Raw genomic sequence first — 26,338 nt, forward strand, 5'->3', positions numbered from 1 at the left:
AAGTTTACTTCCGGAAGACAAAGTATTAATAAAATCCATACTTACCGTAGATCAGTTGCTTGCTCAATCTGCTCTCACTACGATACACGGTTCTGGAATGCTCTTGCTTCTCACCACGTGGTCTGGTAATGGTCTGGTAGTGTCGAATTACACTTTCTTCTGATCACACTGCTAGGTTTTTTTTTTTTTTAGTCAGAGGATCTCTTTGATCTCTTCAGACAACTGCACACTATCCCCCCTTTGTCGGAAGAGGAAAAGTAAAAAACAAACGTGCAGTAAAGGCTCGCCGTAGAAAACTGACTAAAGACTGGCTGGCTCGTCAATTTGTTAGAATATTCTTTGTCTTGAATATCTAAGCTTCTCCAGTGATCAAACAGCAATCAAGACCACAGCTTCTATGTCTTATTAATAAGGTTTATTCGATAACAAATTATCAATTCATACAATACCAATGCTGGAACAAATGTTGATAAAAGGTACTGTAGGCTAAGTATCTTGGTGAGATGAAGATGAGAGCGTGGAAAGAGCGTGGAAAGAGACCTTGTCCTTGTAGTCATGCCAATTTATACCCCTTTACATTTGGTTAGGGTATACGTAAAGGAATCCTATTGGAACAGTAATAGGACACACCGGCATTCCACAGAAGACCCTCTAAGCTACGTCACTTAATTGATACCATATGTTCCTAGCACTCAAGTTGCATTCAGGCCTAAAATGTGCAGAACAAAATAAAAGTATAAAAATGATTTCTTACAGGTAGCGTTTTGCTATTTCAAAGCCATTTTTTCCAAATCTGGTAATTCTTCCCCCCATGTGCCATTTCGGGTATCTTTGAACCCGGCCAATGCAATTTACCCCATCAAGTCATATATTTTTGAAAACTAGACAGCCCAGGGTATTCCAAATGCTAGTATTTTAACTCTTTCCATGCACCATATCTACCACCAGTCTTTGTCAAACTTTATGGTAGTCATTTTTTTGCATTTGTTTTGTCATACACATTTTACTTCAGGTATGAATTAAAATGTTCTAGTTTATGTCACTATCACAAAACACCCCAATATGTGTTCAGCAACATCTCCTGAGCGCAGCGATACCCCACATGAATGATTTTGCCTGGCTGTTTGGGGGCAAAAGGGCCACATTTGGGGCATGCGCATTTTTCAATGTTGGACTTTGGCATTTGGGGATCCACTGCCCATGCCCTATTTGGTACATCTTTGAGCCGGGCCATTTCAGTGTGCCCAATAAACCCATATATTTTTGAAAACTAGACACCCCAGGGTATTTCAAATGCTAGTATTTTAACTCTTTCCATGCACCATATCTACCACCAGTCTTTGTCAAACTTTGTGGTAGTCATTTTTTTGCATTTGGTTTTCCACACACATTTTAATTCAGGTATGAATTAAAATGTTCTCGTATATGTCACTATCACAAAACACCCCAATATGTGTTCAGCAACATCTCCTGAGTACAGCGATACCTCACATGAATGATTTTGCCTGGCTGTTTTGGGGCAAAAGGGCCACATTTGGGGCATGCGCTTTTTTCAATGTTGAACTTTGGCATTTGGGATCCACTGCCCATGCCCTATTTGGTACATCTTTGAGCCAGGCCATTTCAGTGTGCCCAACAAAACCATAGATTTTTCAAAACTAGACACCACAGGGTATTTTAAATGCTGGTATTTTAACTCTTTGCATGCACATATTTTACCACCAGCATTTTTTCAAAGTTTGCAGTAATATTTTTGTGTGTGTATTTTTCCCACACACACCTACTTTATGTATGAATTTACAGCTCCTGGTATATGCCGCTGTCACACGACACCCCATAATGTGTTCAGCAACATCTCCTGAGTGCAGTGATACCCCACATGCATGGGTGTGTCATTTTTTGGGGGAACTAAAAGGCCACATTTGGTACGTGTGCATTTTTCTAATTGGAAATTAGATGTGTGGCCATCCTTCCCCCCGTGTTAATTGGGACGTTGTTGAACCTGGCCCATTCAATTTACCCCATCAAATCATACATTTTTTAAAAGTAGACACCCCACGGGCATTTAATATGCCAGTATTTTAACTCTTTCCATGCGAGAATTGTTTTAAGCTAATATGCTAATTTTAGGACTTGCTCACAAAAATATATTTTTTATATATATATATATTATTTTTTTTTATTATTTTTTTTAAAAAAAAATTTAACATTTTTTTTCAACTTGGAGGTTCCCCTGATAGTGACATCAGTGGGAAATTATTTTTACATTTTACTGTTTTTTTACTATTTTTTTCTAATTATTATTAATTTTATTTTATTTTTTAATTTATTTTTACTAATCACACTGTGATTAGAAAGCTGGGCTCCATTGACTTGCATGGTGAATGCAGTACCTGTATTCAACCTGCAAGTGGAGCCAAAGTTCTCTAGATGGTCTGGACTATCTAGCGAACTTTTAAAATTTGTGGTTCCTGTTACAGGACGGCGGCCATCTTCCTTGATGGCGAAGATTGCCGGCAGCTGCGGCTGTGACCGCTCTCCGGAGCGGTCACAGCCCATCAAAAGGTTAGTGTTTGGTGTCGCTGGATGCCTCCTGATCAAGGCATTCCAGCGACACCATTTAAGTTTAGGAGGCGATCGTCGATCGCCTCCTAAACGCTTTTAAAACGGGCGTCCGCCGCCATACAAAGTATGGCGGATGTTGACGCCCCGTGGAGGGGCCAGAGATGGCCCCTTCGTGCCGATCGCGGCGTTGCTGAATGCCTCGAGGTCGAGGCATTCAGCAACGCTTTTTGGGTGCAGAAAGCGATAGTAGATCGCTTTCTGCACCCGTTTAAAGACGTGCCGGTCCTGGCACGTCAATTGTCGTAAAGCACATGCTTTTCCGTGCCGTGCCAGGACCGGCAATTGTCATTAAGGGGTTAAAGTGGCGATGCAAGCGCGACATTGTAAAGTGCAATTGCTTGTATCAGTGAGTTCCGCAAGATTTAAAAAAAAAAAAAGTGTCCCTCTCACATTTTGAAATGTTGGGAGGTATATAATTTTCACATGCTAGTTACTAGCTCCTCATATTATTTGTTATGTATACATTTACAGGACAGACTAAATGATGCTAACAGATCAACTTAATTTGATTGTTTTAAAATATCCAAAACACAATTAACCAAAAATGCATTTTTATATTTCCACAGAAACTAATTTTGCAGATAGCTTTACACAGTACACAAGGTATGCCAAACCCAAACTGATATTTATGGCTAATGTAAATAAAGAGCAAAGGTTCGTCAATCAAAAATGTCTGATTTAATAAAGCATATTCCTACCCATTTGACTAATCCACCTACTTCTAGGATAGGACAATGTTGGTGGATTCAGACCGTAGGACACTGACAGAGATAGAAATAATACACAATTGCCCATTAGGCCATTTGTCCCTTCAGCCATCTTAATACCACCAGCATGGTATTCAAAAGATAACTCCTGCACGTTAATAGTATATTCGCGGAATTCAACGCAGGTCCTAGATATTTCTGTGTAATCATTTGTCTAACTTCCGTGGTAACACTCCAACTACTTTAAAATATGTAACAAAAGGGTAAAATAAATTAGACCGTCTGCAGACCTCGGAACTGTTGTCACAGCAGCGCTATGTTTCAGGGGGACATTTTGTTGTACAGACACACGGTTGCCCTAGAAACGTATTTCTCACTTCCGGAATTGTTAAAGATGGTTGGGAAGGTAAAACGTGCTCGACAGAAGTTACACCACGCCGCGGTGCGATCCGGTATCCCGGCGGAGGAGGAATCGTCTGCTGTTTCGGAGCAAAAAGCACCATGTCCAGAGGAGCTACAACATGAAGGGAAGGTGAGTTACATAACTACCTGTAGCAGGGTAATGCACCTGGATTGCAGGTTCCCTCCTCACTTGTATAACGGTCCGTTTGCAACTTAAAGGACCCTAGGCTACAAACTCAACCGCGCAATTTGGCCACTGACTGTGTCAGTCTGATTAACCCACAGCTTTCTGGACCTCAACACTGGGGAAAATGGTATGATCGCAATAGTAAATAGTTATGTATGCAGTAGTCACAACTGCAGTATGAAGTCATCTCCTATAATGTTCAGTCAAGTGCAAGTACCGGTATTTTGTAGGTTGCAAGATCCAAATTGCTTGTGGTGCACTGATATGTTTCATTTACTCATTGCACAATGCTGCAGATCATGATAAATAATCTCTTCTGGGATTGTAGTTGAACATCATTGGATTTAGTTTCCCACAGAGTTCGACAAGACAGCCCTATTGGTATGTTATGTGGTTGGAGAAGTGTATGACTGTTGCCATCTCGGGTCTGTGTAATGTGTTTGGAATCATGAAGTGTTTAAACAGGTATTCTTTTTACTTTACAGGACTGGTCATTTTTAACCTCTAATATCTTTGCTACTACGAAGATTGATTTTCAGAATTTGACAAAAAAGCTGGACATAGACAGACAGAGTGTAGTCTCTGAAAAAAAAGGTAAGAGCAAGATGAATTTATATAAACATAATGTGAACGACAAATGGACAGACATCTGTCGGAGACCACATCTGCTAAAATGGACACAGAGATCTGTGGGTCATCATATTAGAAAATTTCCAGACACAGAGAGAGTGAGAAAGATATGGGAATACAAACACATGACAAAATTTTACACCCTTATTTCAGGCCTAAATCTTGCCAGTCTCAAATATCTGTAAGGCTGAAACAGGTGTATTTCACTAATTTCCCTGTATTTACCGCCATCCATCATTCCTGACCAGTTTCCTAGTCCCTGCCGATGAAAAACATCCCGCAGCATGATGATGATGATGCCACCCCCATGCTTTACTCTTTGGATGGTGTTCTTTAAGCAATGGCCACTTTACTTGGTCACTTTAGCACATCATGCTTAGTTTTCTACTGACCACAAGGGATATCTTGTATGCAAAAATGAGTGGGCAAATTGTACATGTGGAAGTCATCATAATCCTGCCCTCTATTCATTTGCTGCCAGGCCTGTTGGCTTATAAACCCACTGAGCAGAACCAATACTTCTGATAACACTGCAGGAGAGGTGGGGAGGTGAGGGCCTATCATGCAGTAAAGCGCATCTGATGACTAGAGTGTCCCTTTAAAAATTGAACCACAACACAGTAGCATAAACAGTCAAGGGGTATGTCTTTTAATAGCTATTTTGGGTTTACTTTTTCCTGGCATATCTGTATAATTTTATGCAGTCCTAGTCCTTCCTTTCCTTGCACTTGGAGTGTAGAAAAACTTGATGAAAACAACCTGTGCGAGCAAGTTGTAGTCGCCATTATTCTGCCCCATGCTGTATGTGTGGCTGTATTGTGAGTGTTGGATAGCAGCACTGGCACCAAAACATACTCCAGTTGTCATTGAACCTAAGCACAGCCCATTTTGCTGTGAAATACACATTGCTCAGGATGGTCCAGAAAAGTATAGACTGTCATGACATAGTCCAGGGTGGTTGGTGTCATAAAAAAAAGTTGCCCCTGGAAGTTTAACCCCTTTATGGCTTACCCCCTCCCCTGTGACCAGAGCCTTTTTGACTTTTTTACCATATCTTTGTTCAATTTTATGCATAGTCCATCTTTTATACATCTACACATATACTGCTTTTTTGGGGGGGGCTTTCTTTTGATAACTTTTTTTAGCTATAGTTATCAAATGGTATTTAAAAATTGGATTTAAAAAAAATATATATATGTGATGGAACTGTCCATCACTGGGGCCCCTGGAGAGTACGCTGTCTCCCTGCCCTGGCGAGTGGGACTGTTGTCCTCTTATGGGGCCCAAACTCCCCAGTCTCTAAGTGCACCCCAGTACTGGTTAGTGGGACAGGTGCATCTCTGCAGGTGCCCTGCATCCACAACTCTAGGAGCGACGGGGCTGTTCTCTCCGACTGAACTGCTTGCAGACCCCCAGTTCATTCTTCTTTTTAAAAGGGGAGATATGTGACAGAATGACCTGTCATGCAAGGCCCCAAGGTACTCATAGATGGCTCCAGCCTGGCTGTCAAACAAAGATAGCACAGGTTGGAACGCCATTCATTAATTAATCCCGTCAATAGGAGTGCTGTCAGGGGATTAAAGGTTGGGTTGTCTACATGTACCTGTTTATCAATGTTAATTTATGTTAATGAAGTTCTGTGAATATATGAATCTACGTTTTACAACAATAAACTGTTCATTCCTGCTGTACTCAGTTCACGGTAGTTGTCTACTTATTGGGTACACATAGCAGGGTTCCAAGGTCTGCATGCTGACTGGTGCTGGGAGGTTACATATAGGTGATCTCTGGGAGTTATTACAGCTCTCTCAGTGAACCCGTTACAATATATTTTTAGTTTTACCTATGTAAATTTCTGCTAAAGTAGTTAAGTTGACAAAAACACCCCACGATGTAAGTACACAAGCGTATTGATGGAAAAAATACCAAATTTACATATAACTTTCATATATTAGTCCAACAAAAGCAGACAACCCAGAGTATTTTTCTAGGATCATTTGGACACTTGCCATGCAACCGTTTTTTCACAAATACATTCTGAATTGTGCCATAATAACTTGGAGTACAACTGCAGAGAAATATTCCAAAATCTGTTCAGCTGGATCTCTCGATTATGGGGAAAAACCCCATGTGCATAATTTTTTATTTGTGGTACAGGACATGCCATAAGTTTGCTTGATTTTTGTGTAGGTTATGTGCCAATTTCAATTATCCTCACATCTCCCCTTTTGTTGATAGCACCCTACCAATTAGCAAGAATCCCAGAATAGTATATTTTTGAAAGTAAAACCAGATTTAAAAAAAACAAACTCTTTTAAACTTTTGAAAATATTTTTAAACTGTACTATGTTGGGTGTATTGCAGCACTTCTTTTTTGAGCAAGGAGTGATGTCAAAAAGAAAACTTGAATTAACTTACACAACAAACTAAAAACAAAACCTATAGTTAACCCCTTAAGGACCGGGCTCATTTTTCTTTTTGTACCCTGTGGGACCGAGGCTGTTTTTTTTTTTTTTTTTTTTTTGGGGAAGTCTTCTCTGTTTATTGGAAGGCAGACAAGGTTATATAGGAAAACAATGGGTGGGTAAAACACTACAAACAACCAAGTACTTTGTATACAAAAGGAAAGTTAACATAAAGGGAATTAACTCAGGCATTTAATTAATACAATAGTTCACACCACACCATACCACAACAAAGGGTCAATAACATCACCTCAAGATAATGGCAGTGCAGACAGGAAGCAGTGCAGACAGGAAGCAGCACCACTAAACAGAGGGATTATACAAAGAAGGAAAATCAGTATGAAAATACAAAATACACATTAACCCTTGTATGCCCACAAGTCTCAGACCGCTACCATCACACACTCGACGTTGGCAACTGTAGTACCATTGCACAAAAAAGGTAGTAGAGAAGATTCTTCCATTATATTTTTTTTTTTTGAAATTTAAAGTTTTTATTAGGTTTTTGTTTTCCTTTTGAAAAGGCACGATACACAAAACATACAGAAACAGACTGTCAGAACATATAGCAGTGAATACATTGTATCTCAAGTCAGCACATACAAACAATATGAGAAGAATAATCAAAGAACAATCACATCAGGATATTCAGACATCTTAGCAAGGGTAACAAGTATACAGAATACATGTACAAAATAGTTGATAGCGAACACATAGTATCACAGTACCCGAAAAATGGTGACAATAAACACATATGCAGACCGCACCACTAACAGCCTGAAAGGGACCGAGGCTGTTTTGACACTTTTGTGGTGCTTGTGTTCAGCTGTAATTTTCTCCTCACCCATTTAGTGTACCCACATAAGTTATATATTGTTTTTTTCAGGACAAGATGGGCTTTCTTCAGATACCATTATTTTGATCGTATCATCTTATTTACTATAAAAAAAAAAAAAAACATGGTGAAAAATTGAAAAAAAACACATTTTATGACTTTTATTTGAAAAATCTTTTACTCACCTAAAAAAGCAAGAAAAAAAACTAGCTAACTAGATTCTACTACTTGTCCTGAGTTTAGAAATACCCAATGTTTTTGTTTTTTTGCTGTTTTTTGTAAGTTATAGGGCAATAAGTACAAGCAGCGTTTTATGATTTCCAAATCTTTTTTAACAAATCTGGTCAGTCTGCCTCCATCTCCTCTTTGGAATACCTTTGAAGCCGGTTAACTCAATTTAACCCATTCAAACCATATATTTTTGAAAACTAGACACCCCAGGTTATTCCAAATGCTGTTATTTTAACCCTTTCCATGCACCAATTATAGAACTACACTTTGTCAAACTTTGTAATAGTATTTTTTTTTATTTTTTTTTCACACAAATTGTACTTTAGTTATAGATCTACAGGTTCTGGTATATGTCACTGTCAAACAACACCCCAATGTGTGTTCAGGAACATCTCCTGAGTGCAGTGATACCCAACATGCATGGGTTTGTCGGGTTGTTTGAGATTTAAAATGCCACATTTGGGAAGTGCGCTTTTTTTTTCTCCATTTTGGTCAGTCTGTACCTATGCCCTATCTTTGAGCTCGGCCACTCCAATTTACCCCATCAGCCATTTTTTTTATATATTAGACACCCCTTGGGTATTTGAAGTGCTTGTATTTTAACTCTTTGTTGTGATTTTTGAGAAATTTTAGCACTTGCTCAAAATAATAAACTTTATTTTTTTATTTTATTTTTTTAATACTTTTTTTATATTTTTTTACACATTTTGCTGGTACTGGATGGTTCATCAAGTGACATCACTGCATAATTATTTTTAAATGTTAGCACATTTTTTTTTTTTTTTCATTTTTTTTTTTTTTTTTTTTTTTGAATATTTTACTAATCACATAGTGATTAGTAAAGCTGGGTTCCATTGACTTGCTTGGTTGAATGCAGTACCTGTATTCAACCTGCAAGTGGAGCCAGAGTTCTCTAGAGGGTCTGGAGACCGTCTAGCGAACTCTTTCTTCTTTATTGTTTTTTTTCCCGGGCCGCCGCCATCTTGCTGATGGCGAAGATCACCGGCAGCTGCGGCTGTGACCGCTCTACGGAGCGGTCACAGCCCATCCAAAGGTAAGTGTTTGGTGTCGCTGGATGCCTCCTGATCGAGGCATTCCAGCGACACCATTTAAGTTTTTTTTAAACGCTTTTAATGTATGGCGGCTGTTGACGCCCCGGGGAGGGGCCAGACATGGCCCCGATGCCGATCTCGGCGTTACTGAAGGCCTCGACATCGAGGCATTACAGTAACGCCGTTTAAGCGAAGAAAGTGATCGTTGATCACTTGCTAAGCTTATTTAATTTTTTGACGGTTCAGGACCGTCAAAGGTCATTTAGTGACCTTCTTGTCATGACGGTCCTGAACCGGCAAAGGTTGCGAAGGGGTTAATATATATGATCTATCTGCTTGCTAACCAAGGGGTTAAATTATACTGCAGGCTGTTGACTGCTGAGGATTTTTTAATCAATAAAAGGAGGGAGCTGGCTCACAAAGGAAAGGATTTTTTTTGGAGGGCTCACGGTGAACTGTAGGAGAATTAAGGGGTTAAAATGTGGAGAGCTTTGGAATGCAGTGTTAAAATGGATCACAATGTTCTGTCTCTCTTGCTTCAGCACAACATCAACACAGAGAGAGAGAGTGGAGAAAAAGCCAATGTTTACTAACATGGATGAATGTGAACGCTGTGGTTGGTGATCGCACCGATCACATGGCTCTTAGGATTAAGTCATCTGGGAATGCTTTGCACATGAGCCTGCGTGTAGTGGCACGCGCAAAAGTTTCAAGAACATGCTCTTGTGGTATTTAGTATGTGGGTTAATCCTTTTCGCCCCTTCAGGAGATTTGTTCTGAAACACATAAATTCAGTAAGGGACATTATTGATGCTCCAGCATCCTGACATTTCAAAGCATTGCAATTGAAAGGTAAATCTTAGGTCCATGGAAAGGTTGTCTTGATAAGAAACTACCACAAATGTTGACAAAAATAACTACAACAAAGGGTTGTAGTAGAATAAGTGCATGGTAAGGGTTCAAATACCTTGGGATGTATAGTTTTAAAAACTACCGTATTTGCTTTATTTGATTATAAGACGACCCCCCCAAAATCTGAATATTAATTTATGAAAAAAAAGCCTGAATATAAGATGACCCTATAGGAAAAAAGTTTTACCAGTGAATGTTAATTCATGTAAACTATGTGAACAATTTTTTTTTTTAATAAAAGCTGTGATTGAGAAATTTTTTTTTTATTATTTCCAATTTTTTTCAACCTGCCCCCCCCAGTTATGCACATCTGCCCCCGGACTTGCCACTCTGCCCCAGAAATGCCTTATACTCCCTATATGCCACTGTGCCCCATGATATGCCTTTTAACCCCCTATGTGCCACTCTGCCTCCAGAATTGCCTTATACCCCTATATGCCACTCTGGTATTTTTCCATTTGCTCTGGAAAAAAACTCGTCTTATAATCGAGCAAATACGGTATATGGTTTGATGGGATAAGTTGCATTGGCCAGTTTCAAAGATACATAAAATAGCACATGGAAGCCGAATGGGCAAATCTGGGAAAAAACAGGTTTTAAGTAACAAACACTACTTGTACTTATTTCCCAATAACTTGCAAAAAAAAAAACATCTGGTATTTTTGAACTCAGGACAAATAGTAGAATCTAGTTAGCGGGTTTTTTATTAGCTTCTTTTTTTAGGTGAGTAAAAGATTTTTCAGATAAAAACATCCTTTTTGTTTATAGAAAACAAAAACATGGCCTAGGCCAGGGATGTCCAAGTTTTTTTGTATACGTTCGTGGGCCGCACTAATTTTTTACTGAGAGAAAATACGGCCTTTAATAAGATATGCAGATTGAAAAAAAGTAAATGACACAAAACCTTTACTTTTCCTGTTACTGATTTCTGGGCCTAGAAGGTTTAATCCTGTGAAGTGACTACAAATTCAGGATTCTGGATAAGTAAAAATTAAATAGTTCTATTTATTCTAGGGATGCACCGAAATTAAAGCTCTGGACCGAAACTGAAAATTCAGGGTTCACTTAGATGAAACCAAAAATGACCCCCCACACACACACCTTTAAAAATAAACCCCCCCACACTTTTAATAAAAGTAACACACCAAAATTGTACAAAATTAAATGACAATGTTAATATATATTATATGTGTGGTAATGGCAATCTCAGGCATACCCAGATTCCAGCATGTACTGGTAGGCAACCATGGGCATGATAGGTGTGTGATTGCTGTTAACAATCATATATAAATTAATATTGTTATCGTATCTTTTTGTCCAATTTTGGTGTGTTACTTTAACCCCTTAGTGACAGGCTGATTTTACTTTTTGTACCCTTTGGGACAATGGCCGTTTTAACATTTCTGCGCTGCTCGTGTTTAGCTGTAATTTTCTTCTTTCCCGTTTTACTGAACCCACACAAGTTATATATTTTTTTTTAGGACAAGAAGGGCTTTCTTTAGATTGCATTGTTTTGATTATCATATTATTTACTATTAAAAAAGTATAGAATATCGTGAAAAATTTAGAAAAATATTACTTTTTCTAACTTGTAGTTGAAAAATCTTTTACTCATCTATAAAAGGTAATGAAAAAACCTGCTAAATAGATTCTACTATTTGTCCTGAGTTTAGAAATACCCAATGTTTTTGTTTTTTTGCTTTTTTCTACCCGTTTATGGGGCAATAAGTGCAGGTAGCGTTTTGCTATTTCAAAGCCATTTTTTCCAAATCTGGTAATTTTTCCCCCCATGTGCCATTTCAGGTATCTTTGAAACCGGCCAATGCAATTTACCCCATCAAATCATATATTTTTGAAAACTGGACACCCCAGGGTATTTCAAATGCTAGTATTTTAACTCTTTCCATGCACCATATCTACCACCAGTCTTTGTCAAACTTTGTGGTAGTCATTTTTTTGGATTTGTTTTTTCACACGCATTTTACTTCAGGTATGAATTAAAAGGTTCTGGTATATGTCACTATCATAAAACACCCCAATATGTGTTCAGCAACATCTCCTGAGTACAGCGATACCTCACATGAATGATATTGCCTGGCTGTTTGGGGGGGAAAAAGGGCCACGTTTGGGGTATGCGTATTTTTCAATGTTGAACTTTGGCATTTAGGGATCCACTGCCCATGCCCTATTTGGTACATCTTTGAGCCGGGCCATTTCAGTGTGCCCAATAAAACCATATATTTTTGAAAACAAGACACCCCAGGGTATTTTAAATGCTGTTATTTTAACTCTTTGCATGCACACATTTTACCACCAGTATTTTTTCAAAGTTGCAGTAGTATTTTTTGTGTGTATTTTTCCCCCACACACCTACTTTATGTATGAATTTACAGCTCCTGGTATATGCCGCTTTCACACAACACCCCAATATGTGTTCAGCAACATCTCCTGAGTACAGTGATACCCCACATGCATGGGTTTGTCATTTTTTGGGGGGAACTAAAAGGCCACATTTGGGACGTGTGCATTTTTCTAATTGGAAATTAGATGTGTGGCCATCCTTCCCCCCCCCCCCGTGTTAATTGGGGCATTGTTGAACCCGGCCAATTCAATTAACCCCATCAGATCATACATTTTTTTTTAAAAAGACACCCCATGGGTATTTAATATTCCAGTATTTTAACTCTTTCCATGTGAGAATTGGTTTTAACTCTTTCCATGTGAGCTAATGTGCTAATTTTAGGACTTGCGCACAAAAATATATTTTTTTTATATATATATATATATATATATATATATATATATATATATATATATATATATATACATTTAATTAATTTTTTTGCCTTTTTTACATTTTTTTTTTTTAAATTTTTTTTCGACTTGAAGGTTCCCCTGATAGTGATTAGAAAGCTGGGCTCCATTGACTTACATGGTTGAGTGCAGTACCTGTATTGAACCTGCAAGTGGAGCCAGAATTCTCTAGAGGGTCTGGAGACCATCTAGCGAACTTTTTCATCTTTATTTTTTTTTCCCGTGCCACCGCCATCTTGCGGATGGTGAAGATTACTTCGGGCTGTGACCGCTCTCCGGGGGTAAGTGTTTGGTGTCGCTGAATGCCTCCTGATCGAGGATCATTGATTGCCTCCTAAACTCTTTTAAAACGGGCGTCCGCCGCCATACAATGTATGGCTGATGTTGACGCCCTGGGGAGGGGCCAGACATGGCCCCTAGTGCCGATCGTCGCGTTGCTGAATGCCTTGAGGTCGAGGCATTACAGCAACACCGTTTGGGTGCAGAAAGCGAACGTAGATCGCTTTCTGCACCCGTTTAAAGTCATGACGGTCCTGGCACGTCAATTGTCATTAACCATTTGTTTTCCGGTGACGTGCCCGGACCGTCAATTGTCATCAAGCGGTTAAATAAAAGTGTGGTTAACACACCAAAATTGGACAACAAAATTCGATAACATGTGTGGCAAGGTAACGGAGTCTGTCTATATCAGTGGCAGGTTGGAACGCTCAATATTCCCAGCATGAGGGGGTTAATTGCTGGAAGTCTGCAGGTGGATCCAATTTACCTGCACTGAGGTGTTTAAAGGGCGGCCGTTAGAGGCATTAGTTGTCTGAAACAGGGAGAGAGGCAGTCAAGCCAGAGGCCCTAAGACTTTACAAGAAAGGTACAGTCCAAACAAACTAGTGTTGTGCTGTTAGTACTTTATGACTGGGACTGGATTAGCTGGCCAGTTGGTTTGTGAGAGAATAATGTTGTATAGGTAGTCTCCAAGACGGAGTAGGATTTTTTTTTGTTTTATTTATTTACACTGTGAAGCGCAACACTGTGGACCTGAAAGAAAGCTGCAATAAACCACATTTTGCTTTTATTCTGCTGGTGTGTGGAGTTTCTGCTGGTTTGTGGAGTTATCCTGCGAGACATGCTATCACACACACCGATTTATATATTCATTCACACACAGATTCATTCCCTCAATCACGCTGCCTCCCTCTGCTTTGTTCGCAGTCTGTGCGAGCAACTTCTCTTGTACTGTACAGCTTCCCCTGTTTAGTACAAAGGACCGTCCCACAGGTAAGGAGCAGTTCCCTTGCGATCCCGGTTGTCCTAGCTGCAGATCTCACGCGGGCCACACCTCAAGGTCAGGTGGGACGCATTTGGCCTGCGGGACGCATGTTGGACCTAGGCTATAAGAAGATTGCCAAGACCCTGAAACTGAGCTGCAGCACAGTGGGCAAGACCATACAGCCATTTCACAGGACAGGTTCCACTCAGAACAGACCTTGCAATGGTCGACCAAAGAAGTTGAGTGCACGTGCTCAGCGTAATATCCAGAGGTTGTCTTTGGGAAATAGATGTATAAATGCTCCCACCATTACTGCAGAGGTTGAAGGGATGGGGAGTCAGCCTGTCGGTGTATAAACCATATGCCGCACACTGCATCAAATTGGTCTGCATGGCTGTCGTCCCAGAAGGAAGCCTCTTCTAAAGATGATGCACAAAGCCTGCAAACGATTTGCTGAAGACAAGCAGACTAAGGACATGAATTACCATGTTCTGTGGTCCGATGAGACCAAGATAAACATATTTTGTTCAGGTGGCGTGTGTGGTGGCAACCAGGTGAGGAGTACAAAGACAAGTGTGTCTTGCCTACAGTCAAGCATGGTGGTGGGAGTGTCATGGTCTGGGCCTGCATGAGTGCTGCAGGCACTGGGGAGCTACAGTTCATTGAGGGAACCATGAATGCCAACATGTACTGTGACATACTGAAGCAGAGCATGATCCCCTCCCTTCGGTGACTGGGCCGCAGGGCAGTATTCCAACATAACGACCCCAAACTGGACATTTCCACTTAGGGGTATACTCACTTTTGTTGCCAAGGTTTAGACATTAATGGCTGTGTGTTGAGTTATATTTGAGGGGACAGCAAATTTACACTTATACGGGCTGTACACTCACTACTTTACTTTGTAGCAGAGTGTCATTTCTTCAGTGTTGTCACATGAAAAGATATAATAAAATACTAACAAAAATGTGAGGGGTGTACTCACTTTTGTAGCTATTTGCAGTACAGGAGATGTGTTTGGCCAAATACATCCCCCTACGCACAATATATTTTCCTCCAGTATTGACTTGGTGAATGCAGCATGCGGGGGATCTGTTCAGTCCCCCATGCACAGCAAGCGTTCTCATTGATTTTAAACAAATCCCAGACAGATACCAGAGAAAATTTTATTGTGGAAAACACATGGCTGAACTTGAGTAACCTGGAGACCTATTTTTTGTATTCTTTTGATATAATAATAATAATACTAATATTAATATAATGCTTAAGCTTGGGTAGATTTTTGTTTTTGAGACCAGATAAAGCAGAATTAATATTATTTAAACTTACTTCAGCTAGTTCAGATGATTTGATTTGATGGGTTGTTTATCTGACTGACAGAAATAAGATCCTGAGCATAAACGTGATACCCTGAGGAGCCTAATTGATCTCTGAAGGTCAAGTGATGTTTTCAAAGGTTAAGCCTTGAAACTCAGAATCGATGAGATGAATTAGCTTTGGGTTAATGGGCCAAAAGCATTTATTAATTATTCATATACCCTCTGCTGCAATCTAAATCTCCAGCTTTTCTTTTACATGTGTTAAATTATTTGAGGCAGAAGACATACTCTCTTTTCTTCATTTTTTATATTTTATACAAGCTGTGGTTGATGACCGCTTGTAAACGTTCCTGTTCTTGGTAAAGTGGTTTTTTTTATTTGGTTTGAAGACATACCTTCATAAAAAATCTTAAGTAGTTTTCGATAGTAGCAGAGTGATAGGTCTTGATGTGAGGCTATATATTTATTTATTTTTTGAGTCAAAAAGGGAACTGAGCAGTGATAATCTTCCAACAGTCCCACCATACTCTCCTGGGCTTATTTCCATCCTCCTTTTAGTGCTTTAGCTGGTGTTCTGGAGAATTACGCCTGCTGCCCACATATGCACAGTTTCATGTAGCTCAAGATGCAAGTATGTAATTTAAAGTGGGTTGTTCATCTTGTCAGTTAACTCCCAAGTTTGATGGTAACAGCAGTCTGTTTTTGTCCTTCACTCGTGGTATCTAAAACTCGAGTCTTGAGTGTTTAGTCCTTATTTAAAGTTAGGTTATATTGTAGTTAGAATAAATCCGTTCGGGATTACATGACAAATGATGACTACAGTATGAAAAAGTTATTTTGATTTGTTCATTTTACCCTACCCTCTTGAAACTCTGTACCATGGCTAGGAAACTCACTATACTGTGCTACCGACAGAGTACGTTAATATTTCTGCACTGCTTATGGTTCTTCCGTCAACTGCTTTCCATCCTTGTTGTATTTATATGGGGCAACCCCCTGTCCGGTGGCACCCACAAATCGGGTATACCGCTGGGTCAGCAGGCCGTGGTCTCTCAGTCCCAGCATGAGACTGAACCCAGCTGGAGCCTTCTTTATCATGCCCAGTTCTACTTTTTGTAGAGTTTGGCAGGCATTTTACTGTATCTGCTCAATTATAAGACAATGGTTTTTTTTCCTGAGCAAATGCTCTGAAAAATACCCCTTGTCTTATATTCCATGTCATCTTATAATCAGACCTCAAAAAGGTTGATGAGCACAGACAACCTCTGCTGCTGCCGGCACTTGTGCTGGGGCTTCTAAGACGGAACGCCGGCATGACATGACCTTCCTATACTTAACCATAGCAGCCCCAACGGAAGTGCCGGCATCAGCAGAGGTTGTCTAGAAGCCATCAGTACTAAAAACAAACCTTCCCCTATCATGTATTCGTTTGTGTATAATTCATGCTACTATATGCAATTATTCATACAATGGTGTAATGAACCATTTTCCCATGATTCTTCTCGTGTTTAAGCCTGATATTGTCCGGTGTCATTTCTTACTCTTTTCTGAAACCATTGCTCTAGTATTTCATATTTTTCATTGATGTCATTAACAGGAAAAATCAATTAAAAATTGATCACTTATCTATTTTCCTCTCGGCTCCATTAGAGCATTAGTAATGTCTGTTTTTATTGAAGCATGTCCTCATATGACTTTGCAGAGAAAACTCAGTGTTAACATATCTGGGAGCAGTATTTGGCTGGGGTGGACTTTAGCAGTTATCTGTGACTACAGATCATGGGGCACCATCTTGCATCTTCTTTATCTCCCACAAGAACTTGTAATGTTTATGAAGTACTTTTTTCTTTCTTTGTAAGAGTGTTTTGAATTTTATTTAGGAGAATAATGAACTCTTAGCTCAGGCTCACAATTTTTTATTTTCATATATTATCCATGGCACCCAGGCTTTGTGTCAGACTCATCATATTGCAGCCCTTAACTGGATGTTGGAGTCCAGAGCGCAGGAGTGTAAGAATGCAGTGATAGAAACAAACTTCACAAATGACACATGCGGAATGTTTGGTTATAGGTATATTACACAAAGCAAAGCAGGCATCTCACCGTAAGCAACAGAGTAGGAGGCATATCATGTATACAGACTGTCGTGGAGTATGAAGATAGAGAAGTCCAGGTAAGTATCCAAAAGGGGTCTGGGACAGGTAGCAAGCAAATAGGGGACATCCAGTAGGTAGTCCAGGTCAAACAGGTAACAGGCTGGCAAAAGGGTAAATCCAAAAGGCAGTCCGGGTCAAAAAGGTAACAAGCAGGCAGGTAAATCCAATAGACAGATCCAGAGTCTGGCATGAACTGTGGCTCCAAAGAACTTAATGAACTGGGAGGCACGGATATCAACCCTGTTTATTAGGTAAGGTGTGAGTGGTCTAGGCTTCAGATGAGGGAGGCAGGGTAATAGCATAACAAAACACAGCTGTTATGTACTTCCAGACACACACAAGGGATATAAATTCACACCTAAAGTACAATGTGCTGTAAAAAAATGATGGTGGTAGAAATAATGAATTGAAAGTTTTTAAACATATTTAGTTTGATGGGATAAATTGAATTGACCTGGTTCAAAGATGTCCCAAATAGGACATTGGGGGTCAGATGACCTGATGGTAAAATAAAAAAATTGTGCGCTTCCCAATGTTTTGTCTCCCAAACAACCTCACAAACCCATGCATGGGTGGTGTCACGGTATAAGGGAGATGTTGCTGAACAGTGACATACACTGACCAGCCATACCATTATGACCACCTGCCTAATATTGTGCAGGTCTGCCTTTTACCTCAAAAACAGCCCTGACTCATCGAGTCATGGACTCCACTAGACCTGAAGGTGTGCTGTGGTATCTGGCACCAAGAATTTAGCAGTAGATCCTTTAAGTCCTGTAAGTTGTGAGGTGGGGCCTCCATGGATTGGACTTGTTTTTGTCAAGCACATCCCGCAGATCTTCGATTGGATTGACATCTGGGGTTTTTGATAGCCAAGTCAACACCTTTGAACTCATTGTTGTGTTCCTGAAACTATTCCTGAACCATTTTTTGCTTCGTGGCAGGGCACATTATCCTGCTGAAAGAGGCTAATACTATCACAGAATACTGTGTCCATGAAAGAGTCTATATTGTCTGTTTGCAACCACCCAATAGATGGTATGTGCCAAAGTAACATCCACGTGAATGGCAGGACCCAAGGTTTCCCCAGCAGAACGTTGCCCAAAGCATTACACTGCCTCCGCCGGCTTGCCTTTTTCCCATAGTGCATCCTGGTGCCATGTGTTCTCCAGGTAAGAGAGACACACTCACTTGGCCATCAACATGATGTTAAAGAAAACATCATTCATCAGACCAGACCACCTTCTTCCATTGCTTTGTGGTCCACTTCTTATGCTCACATGCCCATTGTAGGGGCTTTCAGTAGTGGACAGGGGTCAGCCTGGCCACCCTGACTGGTCTGCAGCTACGCAGCCCCAAACTGTGATGCGCTGTGTGTGCTGACACCTTTCTATCAGAACCAGCATTAACCTTTTCAACAATTTGAGCAACAGTAGCTTGTCTGTTGAAATTGACCACATGAGCCAGCCTTCGTCCCTCATGGACATCAATGAGCCTTGGCTAGGAAAGTGTTAAAATACCACTATTTGAAATACCCTGGGGTGTCTAGTTTTCTAACATAAAGGGAAAACTGAAAGGGAATTGGTTGCCTTTAAAGATGTCCCAAGTAGGACATGGGGGAAGAAGGACCAGATGTCAAATTCCAAGTTGAAAACCTGAATTGCTCATGTCTCGAATTTGGCCTTTTCGTCCCCAAATAAGGAAAGTGTTAAAATACCAGCGTTTTTCAAAAATATATATTTTGATGGGAGTAAATTGAAGTGAATGACTTCAAAGATGTCCCGTGGGGACAGATTTACCAGACTTGAAAAAATCATTTTGAAATAGCAAAAAAACTTCTACTTACTGCCCTATAACTTGCAAGAAAACAAAAAAACAGTGAGTATTTCTAAACTCAGGACAAATAGTAGAATCTAATTAGCAGTTTTGTAGATGAGTAAAAGTTTTTCCAAATAAGATTGAGAAACAGGGCTTGTTTTCAATTTTTTACCATATTTCTGCTTATAGGAAATTGTGATATGATCAAAAAATGGTATCTAAAGAAAACCCTTCTTCGTTCTGGAAAAAAAAAAATATAAAACTTGTACACAAAAAAATGAAAAACAGCCTGGTCAGGGGTTAATCCTGAAATTGGTTCTCGCATTTCTGTACAACCCAATTCCTTCTTTACGTATCGTTGTTTAAAAAAACCTAAACAGTACTGCATTCACAAGCTTGATCCTTTTCTTATATTTTATATATATTTATAACGCCGGCGCCAATGCATTTACACAAAAGTCCCCATCTCTTGTCTGTTCACAGGAACAAAATGACTCAAGGAAGATCTTTGACAACCTGCAGTATATGCTCAAATTCTCTTGTGCTGAACATCTCCTTAATTTGAGTGAACATTTTATTTATTTTATATATATATATATATATGTATATGTATATATATATGTACAAATGATATGCATATAATTACCATATACATTTTATACTCCTTTTTCATGGAAAATCCTTTACAATTGGTGTGAATGTTCTGTTTGAGAGTTATGTCTAATGTCTACATATCCACCTCATCTTTTATAATAACCTTTATCATTTTATTGTAATTTCAGTCTTGTGCATGTCCTTGGGCTATAAAATGGAAATATGCATATGTATAAAATCGAAAAATGTTTAAAATGTATGATAATAATGATATCCATAATTTCCTTGTATCAGAATGTCTAATGTGATGGCAGATATAAATTATTGACTTTAGGAGATTAAGTGGGATTTCAAAAGGCATAGTATTATCTTGTATGATATGGAGCTCTTCCAATCTTGCTAGAAGTTGTTTTTTTTTTTGTTTGTTTTTTATAAGCCCCTAAAATGTGCTGTACATCAATGTAATGTCTGCGAAAAAACCGCACTGCTGAGATGTTCTGTTAACTTGACAGTCTGTCACACAGTAATGGTTTCTCAAATTTACAAACCTCCAAATGTTTTAATCATTATTTTATTACAAATACAATTATCTGGTTATCTTATTGGACTGGGCTCTTTCTTGTGCTTTTATGTTGCAGTTTGGTTATCATAGCTCATGCTGTTGTCCATCACCGAGGTAGGCTGTAGTTGAATCTTTGGCAAGGCAGAGCTGTAGACTTTTGTCCCGTTCATAATTTTAGCCCAGAAAATACAATTGTCATATGATAGAAAAGTAGACACTGATACATTGTTGATGTAATGTTTAAAAATCACAAACATTTCTCAGTATATATATATATACTGAGAAATGTTTGTGATTTTTAAACATGCAGGGGACATAATAAAATGACAGGTCTGCTAAGATTCATCTGCTGAGCATACTGGAGAGAGCTATTTTTTGGAATAGCGCACTTAACAATAGGACAAAATACATGAATAATCATTCAAATCAAAAGAATAGGAAGTACTTTATATGTATTATTAGGTGGGGCTGTGTTTGGAAATGGAGTTTCCCTTTAAAATAAGCATCTTGTTCATAGCGCATAGCCTGTTTGGCCCTTGTAGTTTGTAATATCCATGAAAACAGAGACGCTTTGCTTAATAGTTGTCTAACTAAATAACATAAGTGTGAGAAGAAGTGAACAGTGGCATAAATAGTGCAGACTGTATGTCTCCTCTTAATGCATAGTATGACTGAGAAAGACCGCTTTATACTTTTAACAACATTCAAAACCTTGATTACCTTATTACTAATACATTCAGTCTGTGAATTAAAAATCAACCAGGTAATTCTTTAATATAAACCTTTAACACCCTGTCACGTGCAAAAAAAAAAGTGAAAAAACTGAGAAATAAAAAAAAAAAGTAAAAAATACTTCCCTATTTTACACTGCCGCTGCCCAACCAAAACACTCCTCTCAGTGTTCAGAAAACATACAGAAACAGCAATCGGGGCGCATGTGTATATAGAAAAAAAAGGGAAAAATTATTCTTTAAAACAACCACATGGTGCAGTAACTTCTTGTGATGTAGTAATCAAATGTGAATGCACTTACAGAATGGTTGAATTCAGATGGCGTGTTCAACTTATAAAAAGTCCAAAGTTCAGAAGAAGAAAAGGTAGTCCTCACGTTTCCTCTCTGGTCAGGAAATACCAATCCTCATCTGTATAGTCACTGTCTCAACGCGTTTCGCCACTTGGTGGGCTTCCTCAGGAGAACAATTCAAAGTAATTTAAATACCATCTGGATCTGTGAGGTACGTATGGGGGGGGGGAGCGTCATCGCGTTTTTGCGTGTGTGCCGGAGTCTCTACGTGACGAGGACGCATCTCCTCAGCGTAATTCTTTAATAGCCACAATTCACTTACATATACAGAAGTCGCTATAATGGTTGAATGTGACACTAAAATTTTAAATCTTCATAGAAACATATTTACCGTATTTGCTTGAATATAAGACTAGATTTTTTTCAGAGCAAATACCCCTTATATCTGACTTCAAGACTAAGATCCCGATTCCCCACAGCACTACAGGGGACCTGGGTCCTCTTCTCCGCTGCTATCTGGCACTTATGCCGGGGCTTGTGTGACGGTGCGCCGTCGTGACGTGACTTTCTAGTGCTGAGTCATAGAAGCCCTGGCGAGGTTGTCTCGCTCATCGCACAGACGTTCCCTGGCTGCCAGAGAAAAGGATTCCCCGCAGTGCTGCAGGGGACCTAGATCCTCCTCTATGGCACCCGGTGAACGTCTGCACGATGCACCGGAAGTAGAAGTACCAGTGGAAGAGCCAGGTAGCAGCAGAGGTTATCTACGCGCATTGCACAGGCGCCCACTGGCTACCCCACTAGACACCGGAGAGTCTGAAGCACGGGGTACAGGTCTGGGGATGCATTGGCGGGTGGGGGGCTGGCATATAGGGCATAAGGCATATCTGGGGGGGGGGCTATTTTTTTCATATTTAATAAAAACTGATTGAGAAAAATGCAGTTCTTGTTTGTATTACCATTTATTTGCCTATCTGCCCCCCAGTTATGCATATCTGCCGCCAGGCTTGCTACTCTGCCCCCTAGATATGCCTTATACTCCCTATATGTCTCTCTGCCACCTGAAATGCCTTATACCCCCCGATATGCCACTGTGCCCTACTATATGCCACCCTTTACCTCCAGACTCCTACGTGTCTAGTGGGGGGGCAGCTGGTGAACGTCTGTGCGATGCCCATAGACAAACCTCTGCTGCTGGCCGGCACTTTCGCTGGGGATTATATGACTGAGCACCGGAAGGTCATGTAACCATGATGGAGCACCGGCGGAAATGGAGGGCTGTAGCAGGTGTCTGTGCACCAGACACCCGCCGGCTGCCGGAGAGGAGGATCCAGGTCCCCTACAGCGTTGCGGAGGATACTCCTCTCCTGGCACCTGGTAAATGTCTGCACGCATCCGGATCTGCGGGGTATCTGGATCTTGGTGTTATAGTCTGACCTCTATTTGAGGTCGGATTATAAAACGAGGGCTATTTTTCAGAGCATTTGCTCTCTGAAAAACAAAACAAAAAACTCTTGCTATATAACTAACGGTGTAGGATAACAATTGTTCTATAATATACATTTTGTCTGTCTAACCTCTTTGGATGATTACGACGGTGGTAAAGCTGAATATGTCATAGCAGTTGAAGCTGCTTCCAAACTTCTTAAAACAGATCAGATTTTTATTACAAGGTATTTAAAGGGGAACACCCACTTAATAAAAAGTGGTATAGCTGTGTAGGTAGGATGTATATAGTGTGCTTTGCTAGCTAGTTTTAGGTGAAACAGTGTGTTGAAAAGCTTACCTGACGTCATGATGTTGTGGGACGCTGCACTGTGTTGAAAATGTGAAATTTTGCTCCATTATTTGGGGGATAAGCACCTTCCGTACTTAGATGATGATGTTGCACACTATGCTGCAGGTAATTTAAATCAAAAGTTTAAAATGAAATAAAACATTTACTATGTATTACTTAACATACTTATTTTAACTTTGGCAAGGAGGTGACAATTTCCCATTTAACGCTGCACATTTTTTAAAACTCTTATTTCCATACTCCTCAATAAGACCACATATTGGGTTGGAAGGGACAGATGTGGTGTTCGGTGTTTTACAGCTCTTGTGGCGCCTCTGTATAAAAGTGCTAACAATAGCGCTTTTAAGTTGCAAAGATTTATGATGGCCATTTTTATCTTGACAAGATCTGGGAAGATTTATTACGGAGAGCCTATCAGACACCCCCCCCCCCCCAATCATTTAGATTGTACTTTGAGCATCTCATTCTGCAGGTGCAGCATTCACAGTGTGCGTGCCTCTAATACTAATCATCTGCAATATTAAACTAAACATACATGTTACAGAAATATGCTGTTATATTCCTGACTTCCTGTGACCTTCACACCAATCTGTTCTGGGGTAAAACCAAAGCTTGTGAAAGCCTTGCAACACCAATGAACACTGATGCTGCTGGGTGTTGCCAGAGCCACCAGTTTATGAGCTCAGTATATGAATGTTTTTCTATGAAGGCGATATTTCCTGTGATTGTTTGTAAAATATAGGCCAAAGCTGCTTATAATAACTAAACCACACCTTTTTTGTGTATGTATATGTGAATATATATATAATATACAGTGGATATAAAAAGTCTACACACTCCCGTTAAAATGCCAGGTTCTTGTGATGTTAAAGAATGAGACAAAGATAAATCAAGTCAGAAATTTTTCCCCCCAAAATCTGAATTATTTTACTAGAAAATATTCATGTAAACTATTTTTTCATATTTAATAAAAGAAAATATATATTTTTTTGTTTTTATTTCCTTTTATTTGCCAACCTGCCCCTCCCCAGTTATGCACATCCGCCCCCAGGCTTGCCACTCTGCCCCCAGAAAGGCCTTATATAGGGGGTTAAAAGGCATATCATGGGACACTCCTTTTTCCCCCGCCCCAACTTACCAGTGCTTCTGACTCCTTGGTGTCTGACTCCTTGGTGTCTGGTGGGGGCAGTGGGTAGAGGCCGGCGTTACACTGTGGCTTCTATGACTGAGCACCGGAAAGTCATGTGATGCCGGTGCTCCATCATAGAAGCAGAAGTGCAAGCAGTAGCAGGGGTTGTCTGCGTCCATCAAAGTTAGCTGGCTGCCAGAGAAGAGAATTCCCCGCAGCGCTGGGGAAGGTATGTGCGTAGGCAACCTCCGCTGCTCGGTGTTAGAAGCCTCGGTGGAAGTGCTGGCAGCAGCTGAGGTTACCAGACAGGAGATTCCAGGTCCCCTCCAGCACTGCGGGGATCTGGATCTTAGTCTCATAGTCAGACCTCTATTTGAGGTCTGATTAGAAGACGACCTCAATTATAAGACTAGGGGTATTTTTCAGAGCATTTGCTCTGAAAAAAACCTTGTATTATAATCGAGCAAATACGGTACTTTGTAACAGGATAAAATCTAGCCCTCAGCATAGTATTACATTTATGAAAAGAAGTTATGAGTTGGGTACTCTTTACTATGTGTGCTTTGGCTGGCATTGATCAACAAAGTCAAAACCTCAAAAGTAAAATCTTACTAGTTTTGTGAACAAATATGACTTGTCACCAGGTTGCATTAAAGACCTGCCAAAGCTTATTTTTTAATGTATAAGGCCTGTAAGAAGTACCCACTTAGAGACTTGCTAATAAAAGAAAAACTACTTTTGATCCAAGGTTATTGTATGGTTTTCCCACCCTCCAGCAATCATTTGTCCGAGCTTCTATAGGGCATCTCTGTCAGCCCTCTGCATCTGTGCTGGGCACTGATGTGGGCTAGTCAGCTTTCTTGTTCATATTTCACAGCAAATGTCAACTGTGTTCATTGCATTGACTTTGTGTTGCATCAGAGATCTTTCCTATCTCTTAAGACTTGTGCGTAAGTTTCTGCACCATACAGGCACAATATTGTCAGGGATAAAGTGATCCTAGATGCTTGTGGTTTTCCTTTAGTCGGCATATCTGTCTGCATATCCAGCACACGTTCAAACTGCTGAAATGTGATATTTGTCATATTTTGTTAGTAAAAATATTGGGTTCTATTTTGTTTCAGATTACGCTACACAGACTGTGCAGCAGGTCTGTTATTTAATACATTTAGCAAATGCTATCAGTACAGCTTTTAAAATGTTTACAATATGGGTATCTAGTTGCAACCCCTATGAGCAACTATCACTACTGGGTTTTTTCTGTTGTGGAGATTTTCAAAGTGTGTGTCTGATCGATGCGCATGGAATACTTCCATTTTTCAATGCGCTAGTGCTTATAAGTGTCACTAAACAGCAGAGAATACAAAAAAATCCAGAGCTTTGTGTTAACATCTTTTTAATACATCATATGACTGTTTTAAAACCCTTGCAAATACAATTTTACTGTACCTATTGTGAAAACCAATTTCCTGTGGACAAAGTGGGCATTTTACACAATTTCCTATTTTTTCTATGTTTCAAAGTATTGAAAAGCTTTCCAGCCATCATATAGTAACATAGTAACATAGTTCATAAGGTTGAAAAAAGACCAAAGTCCATCAAGTTCAACCTATATACATATTGTGTCCCTACTGTGTTGATCCAGAGGAAGGCAAAAAAAACCTTATGAAGCAGATGCCAATTGCCCCATACCAGGGGGAAAATTCCTTCCCGACCCCAAATATGGCAATCAGAATAAATCCCTGGATCAACGTTCTGTCCCTATTAATCTAATATCCATAACTTGTAATATTATTGCTTTCAAGAAACACGTCCAG

Source organism: Sceloporus occidentalis, unplaced genomic scaffold, assembly GCF_023333645.1.
Source record: "Sceloporus occidentalis isolate IW3139 unplaced genomic scaffold, rSceOcc1.0.p SCAF_59, whole genome shotgun sequence".
Taxonomy (NCBI): domain Eukaryota; kingdom Metazoa; phylum Chordata; class Lepidosauria; order Squamata; family Phrynosomatidae; genus Sceloporus; species Sceloporus occidentalis.